At 39.2% G+C, this 14,492-nt stretch overlaps 1 long non-coding RNA gene across 1 annotated transcript in view; it reads right to left on the bottom strand.

Moving 5' to 3' along the window:
- Positions 1-9,317: 9,317 nt before the first annotated feature.
- Positions 9,318-14,492, bottom strand: part of LOC135980827 (uncharacterized) — a 34,454-nt gene continuing 29,279 nt past the window's right edge. Inside the window, exon 3 of the long non-coding RNA XR_010597730.1 lies at positions 9,318-10,983. This is a non-coding gene — a long non-coding RNA (uncharacterized LOC135980827). The remainder of the gene's footprint in view (positions 10,984-14,492) is intronic.

Below are 14,492 nucleotides of genomic sequence, written 5' to 3'. Positions count from 1 at the left end.
TACACAAGGGACTTCAGTGCAGCACTATAGTGCGCCAGGTGTCAGCTAGTGTCCTATTTATAGGATCCTCTGGTTCCTTGACAGAGAACCATCAGGTATCCAGATTGCTCAGAGCAGTCAGGTTGGTCTAGCTGCAGGTTTAGCCAATCTTTCCTAAGTGATACCTACTGCTGGTTAAAAGCCATACACCCTTTTGAACCACTGACATCAATATCTCCATTCTACCTATCCATCACCACTGTTCTCTTGTCGCCATCACGTCTTCTAGACAAGTTTCTGAACGTGGCAGCTGTATCTATGCAGGATCCCCATGCGTGTTCCATGATGACAAGATTCTGCTAAGAATCCCAGCATCATTCTTGCCTAAGGCAAATTCATCTTTCCATGCCTCACAGGAGATTGTCCTCCCTTCGTTCACCCCAAAGCCACAGAAACCGACAGAAAACTGTGGCTCACGTTAGCGGTTCAAAGAGCATTGACTCAACAAGAACACTGGGCTTCTTGTTTGTCTCCTTTCATCTGAAGTGCGAAGGACTCAGGGTATACAGGCCATCACTAGCTAGATGGATCAAGCTATGCACAGTAGAGGCATAGAAGGTGTCAGGTGCTCCTATTCCAGACAGCATCAAGGCACACTCCACAAGATCTATGGTGACTTTGTGGGTGAATAGAGCTCGTGCTTCCACTTCAGTGATCTGCAAGGCAGCAGCGTGGTTATTGGTTAACACCTTTTTTAGGCACTATAAAGTGGACTTTCAGTTCTCTGCAGAAGCCTCCTTTGGCAGGTGCTGCAGGCGGGGCCCCATTAATAGCATTGCTGTTTTAAGCAATTAATTCAGGAGAGCGATGTCTTCCCTATCTCATCTTGCTTTTCTTATCCCTCCCTACTTCTGTTCACTGCTTGCTACTTCCCAGATGTATCAGAATTGTTGGAGATGCTGGGCGGCAGAATGGAAAATTTCTTACCGGATAGTTTCCTTTCTGCTAACATCATCTCCCACAATTCTATCCTCCCTGTCTTCCTAGGTTGGCTTCCTAGCCCAGGGACGGTGTTTAATTTTGATAGTTATGCTAGTAGGCCATAGCCCTACTACATAGTTGATGGGTTGGAATTGAAATTGTTGTTACTAATCATATTCTGAGTTTTTACACAGCTTTGGAATGAATCATCTGGCATCAGACTGGAGAAGGAGGTGTGGTTAGCACAGGCTGTGCTACAGCTTTGAACCACCTCTGAAAACTGCCTACAGGAGGGGGATAGCCCATACATAGTAGAACTGTGGGAGATGCGGATATCAAAAAGGTAAATTTCTTGCCTGATAAAATCCTTTCTCAGCTGGGTATCTATGGCCAGACTGTAGTCTCTTTGTGCCACTGCAGCCGTGTAAAGGAACCAAAAGAAATGTATGCAAGGTCCATGTGCATTGACACTGCCAGCCGACAGGCTGGAGGTGAATGGTGCCATCTTACGTGTTAGTTTTCATGCGTTGACTTACTGAATATAGACTTCTGTGTTATCTACAGGATGCAGTTATATACTCTCCCAAATTACTGTAGGGGAATAGCAATGTTCATGAAAGGTGCCAAATATTGACAGGACTGCAAACTAAAATTCCCTGGATTCTGAAGGAACCCACTTCTAGGTGTGATAGGGCATTTCATAGCCATGCCCAATTCTTGCCTTCTCCACTGGCATATCTGCCAGCTGTTCCAATTATGATTTTTTTCTGTTCATTAGGAATTAGACTGAGGTCACCAATTCACTTCACAAAGTCCCCCACCACCTTCACATGGAAATAATTTTCCATTTCTACCAAGTTGGGCTGGATTTGAACCATTGGTCTAGAGGGGAACAGTTCTGTAGCTCATTACCGAACCCCTAAGCCATTCATTCCTGTACCATACAAAAATACGTTTATTGTACTTTTAAAAGTGTTCAGCAATGGGGAGCTATGCTGACAATTACATACAACTTTATATATTAATAGACTGGAAGAAAATCAAAATTCCATCTAATAGACAGTACATTCTCCTTCCCACCCACACAAACCAAATTTTTAGAGCCACTTCTAATGAGTACTCTTTCCGGTTTCTGTGCTAATGGAAGGCCATTCACCTCTTTATTTTTGTTGTCTGGATCTTAGTCCTGCACACTAAGACAGGTCAGACAGCATTTTTATTTGATTTGGCCCTGTTTATTAACTGTACAATGTTATGCAGCTAATTGATGTTATTTAGGCATTATAGTAAATAACAGAGATTGGGCTGCTCAAAACTGACAACATGCAGTAGATCTTTAACTCTTTGTTTTATACGTGGGCGACTACATGTTCAGCATGCATGGTACAATGTACAAAAGACAAATGAGCCTTAATACACTTTCAAATTTTTTTAAAAAAAGGTCTGTTCTGCAAATTTAAAACATTAAATGAAAAAAGTAGATGTAATTTTTATTTATTTATGCATAGACCACCCGCTAACACCAATACAATTAGATATGGCATGCTAACTAAACAAGTTAAATATTATGGCAAAAAAAGTAATTTCAGAATTGCAACCGTCTTTACTGGATCTCTGTCTCCCATCTTCCAGGAGCCCATTACAAACACAATCTTCTTCAGAGTTCAGGGCACCATTTCTTTTCACCTCTCTCAGAACTTGTTCCCACAAACACTGTCAGCATCCACAATCAGGCTCTTACTTGCTATTATGAGCTTTCCCTTTTCCCCCCATTCTTTTTGTTTCTCTCCCAGCTTCTTGTTTGCTTTGCCTACCAAGTCTTCAGTCTGCTCACCACTCTGCCCCATCTCTTCACCTGACTTCAGCATTATCCTGGCCTTCACCAGGTGCTTTTCCTGCTCCCCAGATGCTCTGTTGCTATTTTTTATTCATGGTATTTCTATCGCATGTAAAATCCTATGGCTGCTCTGCCATCCCCTTGTGTAGTCACTTATGACTCTGCAAAGTGGGTTGGCAATGCTATCATTCTGACTAGTTAGCATTTCACACCCATTTTGTATTCACCCTGAACAAGTGTCATTGACTGCACAGGGGCCAAGCAGTGCAGAATCAAACTGTATATATCTTAACTTTCTTTTTGATTTTCATAGGCCACCTTAGGTGTTCTCAGTGACAGGAGGAAAGCTACTTTGCTATTTCCCTGGGGCTAAATTGTGTACACAGTTACGCCTTAGCAGTCCCATACATGGAACAAGGTGGTGTGCCAACTGCAATGGAAAAGAGACAGACCATCTGTATGCAGAATCTGCCGAGGGAGGGGTTGGGGTGTGTGTGTGTGTGTGTGTGTGTGTGTGTATGTATACACAGAGAGAGAGAGATTTAAAACCATTGCCCCATGAGTTGGAATAGTTTTCAGCAGTGAGCTCACTTAAGGGCATTTTTACACACGTCAGCCACATCAAACAAAATGGTGGATGGCTTCATCAGCTTGCAAGTTTGAATAGTATTTTCTCACTTTGGGTAAAGCACTCTGAAGAGTTTGTTTAGGTTGGCTAATGAATATTTTATTCTGCAGTAAAACAGCTCACTGGAAAAGCTGTGTAAACACGCAGTCTCATGAAAGCATCCACCGTTTTGTTTGAGGTGGTAACTAGATCTGAAAGGATGTATGTGTGCATGGCGATAGCAGTAAATAGTTTTTCAAACAGTTGTTGACCATGTGACCCTCTTTAAGACTATGGAATTATTAATATCAATCCAAGGATTTAAAATGTAAGAGTTAAGGGCGGATCAATATGTACATAAGACCTCTATCAACCATGAAAATTTCCTTCAAGCTGAAACTTGCTATTCAAAGTTTAGAGCATACAAGAGCAAACAGCTTTAAAATGTTTTTCCAACTTATATGAGTACCTTAAATTGTGTTTAAAAAGAAAAAATCATTTGGAAGTGTACCAATTTAATTTGCATTTTGGCTCTTGTGTAGCACAAAATAGATTAGATTAAAAAACAAAATTTGGCAAGTGATTAGTCAATTACTTGATTTTACTGCTTTTGGTATTCTGAAAATAAAAATGAACAGATAGGTTCTACTTTGAGAAATGGCCAATGCACATGTGCTATAACCACTTTTCAGTAACACCCATGGAAGGCTTTCTACAGTACATATGACACACACACTAACGTCACGCACGAAGCTCAAATATGTATTTATGCGATAGACTGCAGTAGCTAACAAAGGCCCAGTGGGTGGGGGGGTAATGATCTACTTTTAATACATACATTCAGATAAAACTGCATTAAAGTAATACAGAGGGACTGAATCTAATTTATAAAATGTAGGAAATTCAGTCACAGCTGAAAGTCAGGGCACAGTTGTCCCTAAATAGAGTATTTCCATAGAGACAATAGGAAACTTCAAGTCTGAACTAATGGAGTTTAGGCTGGAATGTCTTTGTTTGGGAAGGTGGATTTATCCCACCAAGAAGTTAGTAAGGAGTTAGGCTCCCAAACACACACATTTCCCAATATACCAAAATGATAGGTGATTAGAAATATCTAAGATAACGTTCCTCTATAAGCCAGGGCCATCCACATTGCACTCCTGCGCCTCTTCACAGCCATCATGGCTCCAATGCCTCCCTGTTGACTGCTACTTCTAACCCCCTGAAGAAAAGAGTGTGCTGGATAGATGTTCGAAATGACTAAATGTCTATGTTTGGAATTAGTAAAACACCAGGTAACTTCTTGACCAGATTTCCCCGTAGAAGAATGTTCTTTAGGATGAACACTTGAGACTGTGGAGTTTCAGCGGAATAATGATTACGCTTCAGATAATGCTATTCAGATGGAATGAAATTCACCCTTTTGCATCATGTAAATCCCACTTAAGCCCCCAAAATAGAGTTTAAGAAGGACTTAGATGGTCTGCTAGAACTCTGCACAGGGGAGAATTTCACTCTCGTATTTATTACAGGTAACTATGTTATCACATATTGGATGGACAGCACATAAATGTTTCTGTGAAAGAAATGCAGTACAAGGAAACATAAAGGCCAGTACAAACCACATTATGCGTAAAGATCATTCTCTTCAGAAGTGCCTGTCTTAATCCCCTTTTTCTTTGCCCCCTTGGAAACAGAAAGCACAATCCCAGGCTCCAAGTCTCCCCATTGTTGTGACTTCCTCTAGAAAGTCATCAGGGAGTGGGGGAAGGTGCTCTTCTCTCACAGGGACTAGCACTTCACTGTGTTCCCAGGTCCTGCCCATCTGCAGAACAAGGGATGAGCCAGGGACCTGATCCCTGACCCTCTCTGTCGCAGTTTGTTACATTGCTACTAGATGAATGACATGGTCACTCAATCTATCTGGAATCTATGTGCATGTTTCTGGGACAATGTTTCTTTCATCCAACAACAGAGGAGACACTAAATACATACAGATGATCATATTTTTACATAAATGAGGGAATTTTCAATGTAATTAACATGCTAGGAGGTAACCTGTTTGAGATGCAAGGGATTTTCTATCACTAAGCTTGTCTTATATATTGAACATTTGTTTCAATTTCTCATAGCCAAGCACTGTTCTGAGCTCAAAATATCAGTCCAAACAATATTTATTGTATTTATTTTCAATTCACATGTTGTATTGTGAAAAAGTTAGGAATAATGGAAAGTATGGAATCAAACTTATGAATTTCAGATGTGAAGGTGAACCCATTCATCAGTTCCATGGACACCAAATCCACCAGGGAATTCTACATGTCATCTGAGTCCTAAATTTTGCATCTGGATCTCTAATTTTGCTTGACGCCAGTGATTAAAAACATAGAGACAGATATTTTCCTATTGACTATGGATCTGGGAAGGCTTCAATGCTTAAATTATTTCACGAAATGTCAGTTGTAATTTAAATTCCAAAATTGGATCTAAATCCTCAAGGAAAAACATATGAAGGACAAGTAATTCTGGTCCTCTTTGGCTAAGGCATAATCCACAAACAGAAACACAGACAACAGGGAAGGCCACCATTCTCATTTCCTACATGCATCAAATCCATGTCAATAGAAGCTGAGCTGGCACATCAAGAGCAGTATCTGGACTTATACTTGTGCCAAAGGAAAACCAGTCAATGCAGTTCACTTTTTAGGGCACCTGCTATGTAAAAGAACCCACTTGTGGAAGAGTACTGCAATATCTAATCATAACTTGGGTTCAAGATAAGGAGATTCCTCCTCAACTTGATGGACAATGTGCTACAAAAGTATTATCCATATGATTTTGGGATGGACGTGCGGGGGGGGGGGGGGGGGGGAACTGTGAGGTCATGGGGAACTTCAATTTGATGACATATTCTGGAGGTCTCATGCTGCCAGTACTAAAATATCATTGGAATTTTAAATATTATAGATGACAGTTTCTTTCCTCAAAAAGTGTTGCCGTCGCTACAGGGGAATTATTTATTAGACTTTGTCCTACCAGATAAAGAGGAACTGATCATAGAAGTAAAATGTAATGGTAGCTTAAGTACAAGAGATCATGACTTGATCACATTTATAATAATGATAAGCAGAACAAAGTCGAGAGAAGTAATACATGTACTTGGTACCTTAATAGGGCCAACTTCACAAAGCTGGAAACAATTATGAGCCAAATCAGCTGGGAGGAAGAATTTAATCAGAAAAAATGTGAATTATAACTGGGAATCATTTAACACCACCTTACTAGATGCCCAAAAAGCCACAATTGAGGAAATAGGCCTTGGTGATTTAAAAACTGACCTGGTTTAGAGAGAAAGTGAAGGCACCTATACAAAATAAAAAAATATTTAACAAATGGAAGAAAGGGGAATTTGATAGTAATATATATAAATCAGTAGTTAGGAATTGTAGAAATTTGATAAGGGAACAAAGGGACACAAGGAGAAATCTATGGCCAGCAGAGGACTTCAGTACCTCAGTCAGAGGTTATGGGCCTACTACAGGAATGGGTGGGTGAGGTTCTGTGGCCCAAAAATGTGCAGGAGGCTAGACTAGATGATCATGATGGTCCCTTCTGACTTTAACATCTGTAAATTAAGGACAATAAATAGGAGTTTTTAAAATACATTAGGACCAAAAAGCATCCTGACAATGCTATTGGTCCATTACTAGATGCAAACGGTAGAATTATCAATAATAATGCAGAAAAGGTAGAAATGTTCAAAAATAATTCTGTTCAGTATTTGAAGCAAAAACAGACGATGTAGTCTCATCATATAGTGATAACTCTTTCCAATCCACTAACTTCTCTGGAGAATGTTAAACAGAAGCTACTATAGACCGATACTTTAAAATCAGATAATTTGCATCCACAAGTTTTAAAAGAGCTGGCTGAGGAGCTCACTAGATCATTAATGTTGATTTTCAATAAATCTTGGAGCACTGGGGAAGTTCCACAAAATTGGAAGAAAGCTAATGTTGTGTCAGTTTTTAAAAACAGTAAATGAGATGATCCAGGTAATTATAGGACTGTCAGCCAGAGATCAATCCCAGGGTAGGTAGTGGAGCAACTGATACGGTACTTGATTAATAAAGAATTAAAGGTGGTAATGTAATTAATGAAAATCAGCATGATTTTATGGAAAACAGATCCTGTGGAACTAACTTGATGTCTTTTTCTTTTTAATGAGATTACAGATTGTAAATAAAGGTAACAGTGTTGATGTAATATACTTCGATTTCTGTAAGGCATTTGACTTGGTACCACATGACATTTGGATTAAAAAACTAGAATGATATCAAATTAACCTGGCATGCATTACATGGATCAGAAAACTGGCTAACTGATAGTCTCAAAATGTAACAATAGATGGAGAATTTTCATCAAGCGGGTATGTTTCTAGTGGGATCCTGCTGTTTAACATTTTTATCAATGACCTGGCAGAAAACGTAAAACTGTCACTGCTAAAGATTGCTAATGACACAAAAAATGGGAGAGTGGTAACTAATGAAGAGGACAAGTCACTGATTGAGTGATCTGGATTGCTTAGTAAACTGAATGAAAGCAAACAGTATGTGTTTTAATATTAAATGTAAGTATATCCATCTAGGAACAAAGAATGTAGGCCACAGTTACAGAATGGAGGACTCTATTCTGGGAAGCAGTGACTCTGAAAAAGATTTAGGAGTCATGGTGGATAATATGGAAGTGAGGTCCCAATGTAAATCTGTGGCTAAAAGAGCTAATGCATCTTGGGATGCATAAAGAGGCAGGATCTTAAGTAGAAGTAGAGAAATTATTTGACCTCTGTAGAGACACTGGTGTGCCCACTGCTGGACTACTGTGGCATGTTCTGGTGTCCACAATTCAAGAATGATAAAAAATTGGAGAGGGTTCAGAGAATGATGAAAGGATTAGAAAACCTGCCTTATAGTAATAAACTCAAGGAGCTCAATCTCTAGTTTAACAAAGAGAAGGTTAAGAGAGGACTTGATTACAGTGTTTAAGTACTAACATAGAGATCAATTCAAACTGGAAATAAAGTGTAACTTTTTGACAGTGAGCGTAATTAACCTTTGGAACAATTTACGAAAGGTCATAATGGATTCTCCATCACTGACCATTGTTAAATCAAGATTGAATGATTTTTTTAAAAAGATCTGCTCTAGGAATTATTTTGGGGAAGTTCTATGGTCTGTGTTATACAGGAGGGCAGACTGGGTGATCACAATGGTCCCTTTTGGCTTTATAATCTGTGAATTAGATCTGTCAATGTAATCCTGGGTTTGTAATCTACTACTGTAATTTTATTCACAAGTGACAAAGGCATGGCCAGCCAAGTCCATATAAAACTTTTAAATCCCACCTCTCCACCATGTATTTTGTACATGCCTCGTACATTACAAAAATGCTATTTTAGCAATGTTTAAGGGGTTTGGTTTATAGGTACCTTAGCTACGAGTATAGTTGTAGAGGGCTCAGAAGGAGCCATAAAAACTACCACGAATTACCTAAAATATCTTTTTTTGAACCTGTAAGTGTCACCATTTAGAGTCCATTAAGTTAGGTGTCCATGGCTAGATGATATGCTCTGGAAATCTGTGATATTTTTATGTAAGGAAAAGCTGGGGGCTCAGGACGGAGCTGCGTTTTGCTATTCCTCAGCTTTGAGCAGATGTAATTTGTGGGGAATGGTGTAGGGGGGGAATGAGGAGGAAACATTTCTAAGGAGAGACTGATGGTGTCTGTTTGAAGTGGCTCGGGTCTGGAATGTTCAAATAAGTATGAGGGGGAAAGGAGATGAATGAATGGGCAGAGTGCAGGTGAGGCTCTCAAAAAGTGCATGATTAATTCATTTATTACATAGCTCTGAAAAATGTCCTATGGCTGTCAGCCCCTCAGATGGAGTATATACATGCATTTGTGTCTATAGATTTGTATGTGCGTGTGTAACTACATAGTCCCCACAGTCTGTTTGTAGTACTATACTTGCAACCAGAAATGTGTGTTCTTGAACAGCAGTGGAAATACCACTAGGGGGGATTGTTAAGCTATTTTGCACGAGGGAGAAAAAAATATGACAACTCTTGAAAATTACTCCAAGTTTTATTATTTAAAATGGTCATTAGACAACTCTAAGCAGGAGCATCATGCTGGAACTCTAATTCAATCTTTGTAAGCAAACTCCTATCTCTCCCAAAAGCAATCCAATGCTTGTACACAGGCATTTTAATTGCAAACGGATTAATGTAGCCTTTGAAGTAATAGCTCTTCCTCTGTACCTGCTTTCAGAGACAGTTGTTCTCACAATACCACTACAGGCGCAACCTAGAAGCATTGTACTGATCTTAACATTTAGATTCCAGCACATGGGCAGAGTTCATTCTCAGCTTTTATTTAGTCAACTTTGAGATCTTCAACCACATCCTTAAAATAAATTGGGGGAGGGGGAGAGATCTGAGCATTTTCTTTGCACGGATTATTATAGTGGGGAGGAGTTGCAGGAAGAGGCCAAAGCTGTGACATGTTATTGTTCGGACAGATGCCGTTTTAGAAGTATCGAGGGTGGGGGGTTGTTTTTGGTTTTTTTAAGAGAAATAGATATTACTTACTGTGCTGTTTGAATGAGCCGCTCCTAGGATGTAAAAGAATTCCTAAAACAATCCGAATGTCTCGCTTCCTACATCTCTCTCCAAACATTGGGCACTAGTGTCAGTGCAGCCTGAACACTTTGGTGGGGACCTTAACCAGGATAAATTCACGGTTGTTTGCCATACCAACTGGCATTCTCCTTCTCCCCGTAGACACAAAATTGTTTTAATAAAATCTGAACCACTATTTCAGTGGAGTTTAGGGAAATCCAGTGCTCACTTTATTTGGCATCACAGCAAATTAAATGAATGGGTAGTTTTAGGAAGAGAAGTGTAAAATAAAACGAGTCTAGAAAAATCCTGGATGACAGAATGTGTGTGGTGGGTTATTTTCCTGCCAAAGCAGAATGTCAAATACTGTCCCTTTTTATTTTTATTTTTTTAAGCATGCTAAAAGGAAAATTCTTCACAGAATCTTAAAGAACTTTTTGACACAACCGCTGCAAAATCTATTTTCTAAACAAAGATTTATACATATTTATATGAGCTTAATCCAGATTTTTTTTTAATAAATCATTCTCAGAACTGCAGAGGTAAACTATATGTAAATACCTCAAGTAATAGGCTTGTAGTGCAAATCACATCATTTTATCTTCAATTTTGCATTCGTTTTTCTGGCTTAAAGGTGCATCAGAGATATGCATTTTAGCATATTCAGAACACGGGGCGTGAAATTAAATGTTTGACAGAGTGAGAAAAATATACAGACTTTGGAGATGCCTTAAAAATAGTAATTTATGCAGATCTAGAGGAGTGAAATCATTTGCAATGGAGTGACCCTCTCTCCAGGAATTTTTTGCGCAGTGTTCTTCTCTAATCTCCTGCTGTATCTTCATTTTTCATTGAACTAGCCAGTTTTCTGCGAAGCAGTCTTGTAGATAAGGGAAGTGCTAAAAGAAGAAGAAAGAAGAAGCTCAGTGGGTCCGTTTCCATTGCACTTTTACCCAAGGCAATGGGCAGAATTTAACGGATTCCTTCCAACATATGTTTTTGCCAGATAAGTAAACAGTGTGTGTCGGAAATGAAAAAGCATTTGCAATTTAATGACATTACAGCTCTCAGCTTAGGCTGGCGTGCTGCGAGGCGAAAAGCAGAAAGAGAGAGGAGAGTAGAAAGAGAAAAAGAACAAAGTTCATCTTCCCTTTTGTGCATTTTTATCAAGGAAAATATTACTTCTTTCCCCCTCTTGTTCTCTTTTCTTTTTCTCTTTGCTTTTTTTGTCTCACTCATTTAAATTTTTTTCTTTTCTCCCCTTTTCTCTCTTCTGTTCACTTTTACCTTTTTCTTATACTGCCACTGAATCATCCCTCCTCCCCCTCCCCATTGTGTTGACTTATTCATCTATTTGCACCATTCAGTTTTTACCTATAAGAAGCTGTTTATCCAACAATGTATCTTTTTTTCCCCCTGTGTTGTACTCCTAGTGCTATAGCTCACAGTCAACAGGATTGTTGGGGGGATTATAACGTTTCATTTCAAAGCACTACAAATCTGCTCTCCTTCATTCGGTCCCTGCTCCTGCTTCTTCTGATACTTGTCATTTCGTTTCAAATTCATTGCATTCTTTAGTTTTAGCCTCCCAAAAACCAAGCGGCCTGGCACTTAGACCCAACTAACAGTCCTCCAGCTTTGCCTTGGGTTTGAACGGGTGGGAACTTTCTTTGGTAATTGAAAGGTACCAATTGGGCTCCATTGGTGAACCATCCACATTAAATTTTTGTTTGATCTCCAGTTTTCAAGGAGCCACTTGACATGGGACAATCCTTCCAGCGTGACAGCAACATCTGCTGCTTCTTTGTCTCTTTGATTGATTTACTGTGCCTCTGTCTGTCTTTGCACATTTGCATGTGTGTCTTCTAAGCCCCTAATTCAGCCCTGCCATTGTGTTCTGATCCAAAATCCCATAAAAGATCTAGTTCGGTGCCTGTATCAACATTGGAGGACGTTATAGCCCAAAACACTCGGTGTGACCCTATTTCTGGTACACTTTTGTATCCCGCTTTCTGTCCTATAGAACTCACTCACATATGGAAAAGACAAAGGTCAAGGCGGGACACGTCAACAAGGGCCACTCTAGGACCACAGGACACCATTTCCCTGAAGCGCACAGCACTGACTGGACACCTTGGATTGTCTCCTTGTCCATAGGCATGTCTAAAGAGCAACAAATTAGCTCAGAATACTCAAAGCACCAAGGTTTCTTATGTTGCTTACATCCAGGTTCCCTTCTTAAAGGCTGTGCAGCTACAAATTTTAATATGGAGCTATTCTAAGAAAAAAAAAACTTTAATTTAATGCCAGAGATTTTAACACTAATTATATTTTGAGAATGGTACACAAAAGTTACTTGCTACACCCTAAGGTTAACCTGCAGGTTGGGTGTAATTGAAAGTATCTCTAGTCAGTTGCAAGTCCTATCATACAGACACATATTTGAAAAGCTGTTTAAAGAATATGTACTTGTCTAAAGACTTGTGCATGTTTTTTTTACCATGAAATTACATCTTCCACATCTTCCAGATCCGGTACTTGGTAAGTAAAAAAGGAAATCTGTTTGGACATAAGGAGGTAAAGTAGCTAGAGGTGGTAATTTAATCAACCAAGGATATATTTCAATGTTTTTTCTGGTCTTCTAGGCATTAGCACTTTAAATTCATTATGTCTGTTTGACAGATATATGCAGCCTTAAGGATCTAAAAATGAAATCCAAGGATAGTCTGCTAGAGGACATATATTGAAGTTAAGAGATTAAAACGGTCTAACCATTGCAAACAGAATGGAACATCTCACATTTCTCATACCTTGTAAGCATGAGTATTTTGCAGATGTTAAATACAGTCTGCTCTAATCATATATTTAAAAAAAAAAACTGCTCAAGAGCCGTGGCTTTCTAACTTTTATATTGATGAAGTGGATATTAGTAAGACAATATTAGCTGCCATGCAGTCTCAAGATGGGGAAGCTTTACATGGGGGATTTTCTCTATCAATAATTTAATAAGGAGGGTGCAGCCGAAGCAGCCTTTCTACATGCTTTAAAGATTCAAGAATCGTGCATGAATTTCCTATGAGGCAAATAACAAAAGAGCCAAATGAGAGAGCGAGTCTCTGTCTAACTGGGACATGGAGGACTCTGTGTCATTAGAGTAATTTAGCAATGTTAATGATCTGTAATATTAATACATCATACTTGAGAATGGAGAAGAGTTGTCATAATTAAATGCATTAAGCTACAATTAAAAAGTCATCTAAGCAGTTGTAAAGATACCAGTGACGATAAGGATGTTCATTACATTCCAAACATCTCTGACCATGTAACTTCCTCACTGGCAGGTTTGGTTACAGGCAGTCCTCCTTATTCCAGTATCAGACATGTCAAAATAGCAGCCACACACAAAGTCAGTGGCATATATTGTACGGCCTTATCAGCCCTTTCCATCGCCAGTTACAGTTTAACACTTTCTGTAGGGGAGTCTGTGCTAGGCAGCATTTTAGCATATCTACTTTAATTCTTCAGAGGGGAAAAAAAGGACAAGCTAGTGAAATACATGTGTCAGGACAGTCTTTCACGAGATTAGGGTCATTTTTTCAAATCACATTTCAAACCACATTGAAATATACCTTTTGATATTGTGTTTAAATGGAGATACTATAGCGTTTAAGCATAAACCCAAGTTATCTACCATCTGATGTCTGATAGTCTCTTAATTCTCTTCCTTGCCTATTTGAATTCTCATCTTAAAATGCACAGGTCTGGAGTCACAAACAGTGTCAGACTTGGAAGAGATAATACAGAATATGCAGTGATGTATCAGGACTGGGATGCAAGAGGAACAATGATTAAAAATCACTCTATTCTGTGCCATACACAGTATAAACCGAGAATAACACATGTTCTCCGCCCAAAAGATTTTCCAATCTGAAATAATCGCAACCAGTGTGTTTCTCCAGCTTTACACACAGCAGGAAAGCAAAGGCTCTCAAAATCAAATTAACAGTAGAAAAAAGGGCCTGATTCTCCACTGCCCTGCACATTGTACATACATTTACACCTGTGTGAAGTGGGTCTAAAATGTTACCAAAGCAGTATTCTCCATTCACACCATTTACAGCTCTTCTTACACAATTAGCACTCATTTTTCAGAGGTAAAAGGGCTAGACACTACTCCCCTTTAAGTCGATCAGAATCTTTCCATGGACTTCAGTAGGAGTTGGACTGGGCCACAAGTGACTACAGTGCAATTTAGAGTCAGGGCCTTTGAAACTGACCTTTTCTCACATTGGGTGTTCTTACTTGGATGCTAATATCTAAACTGTTTTGTTAAATTAATTCACCTAAATTTGGGTTATTGCTGATTATGCACGATATGTATTGTGATAGACCCAGGCCAGTTGGGTAC

The sequence above is a fragment of the Chrysemys picta genome, chromosome 1 (genome assembly GCF_011386835.1).
Source record: "Chrysemys picta bellii isolate R12L10 chromosome 1, ASM1138683v2, whole genome shotgun sequence".
In the NCBI taxonomy this organism is placed as follows: Eukaryota; Metazoa; Chordata; order Testudines; family Emydidae; genus Chrysemys; species Chrysemys picta.
The sequence above is the reverse complement of the archived record's forward strand: the minus strand, read 5'-3'. Positions and strand labels throughout refer to the sequence as shown.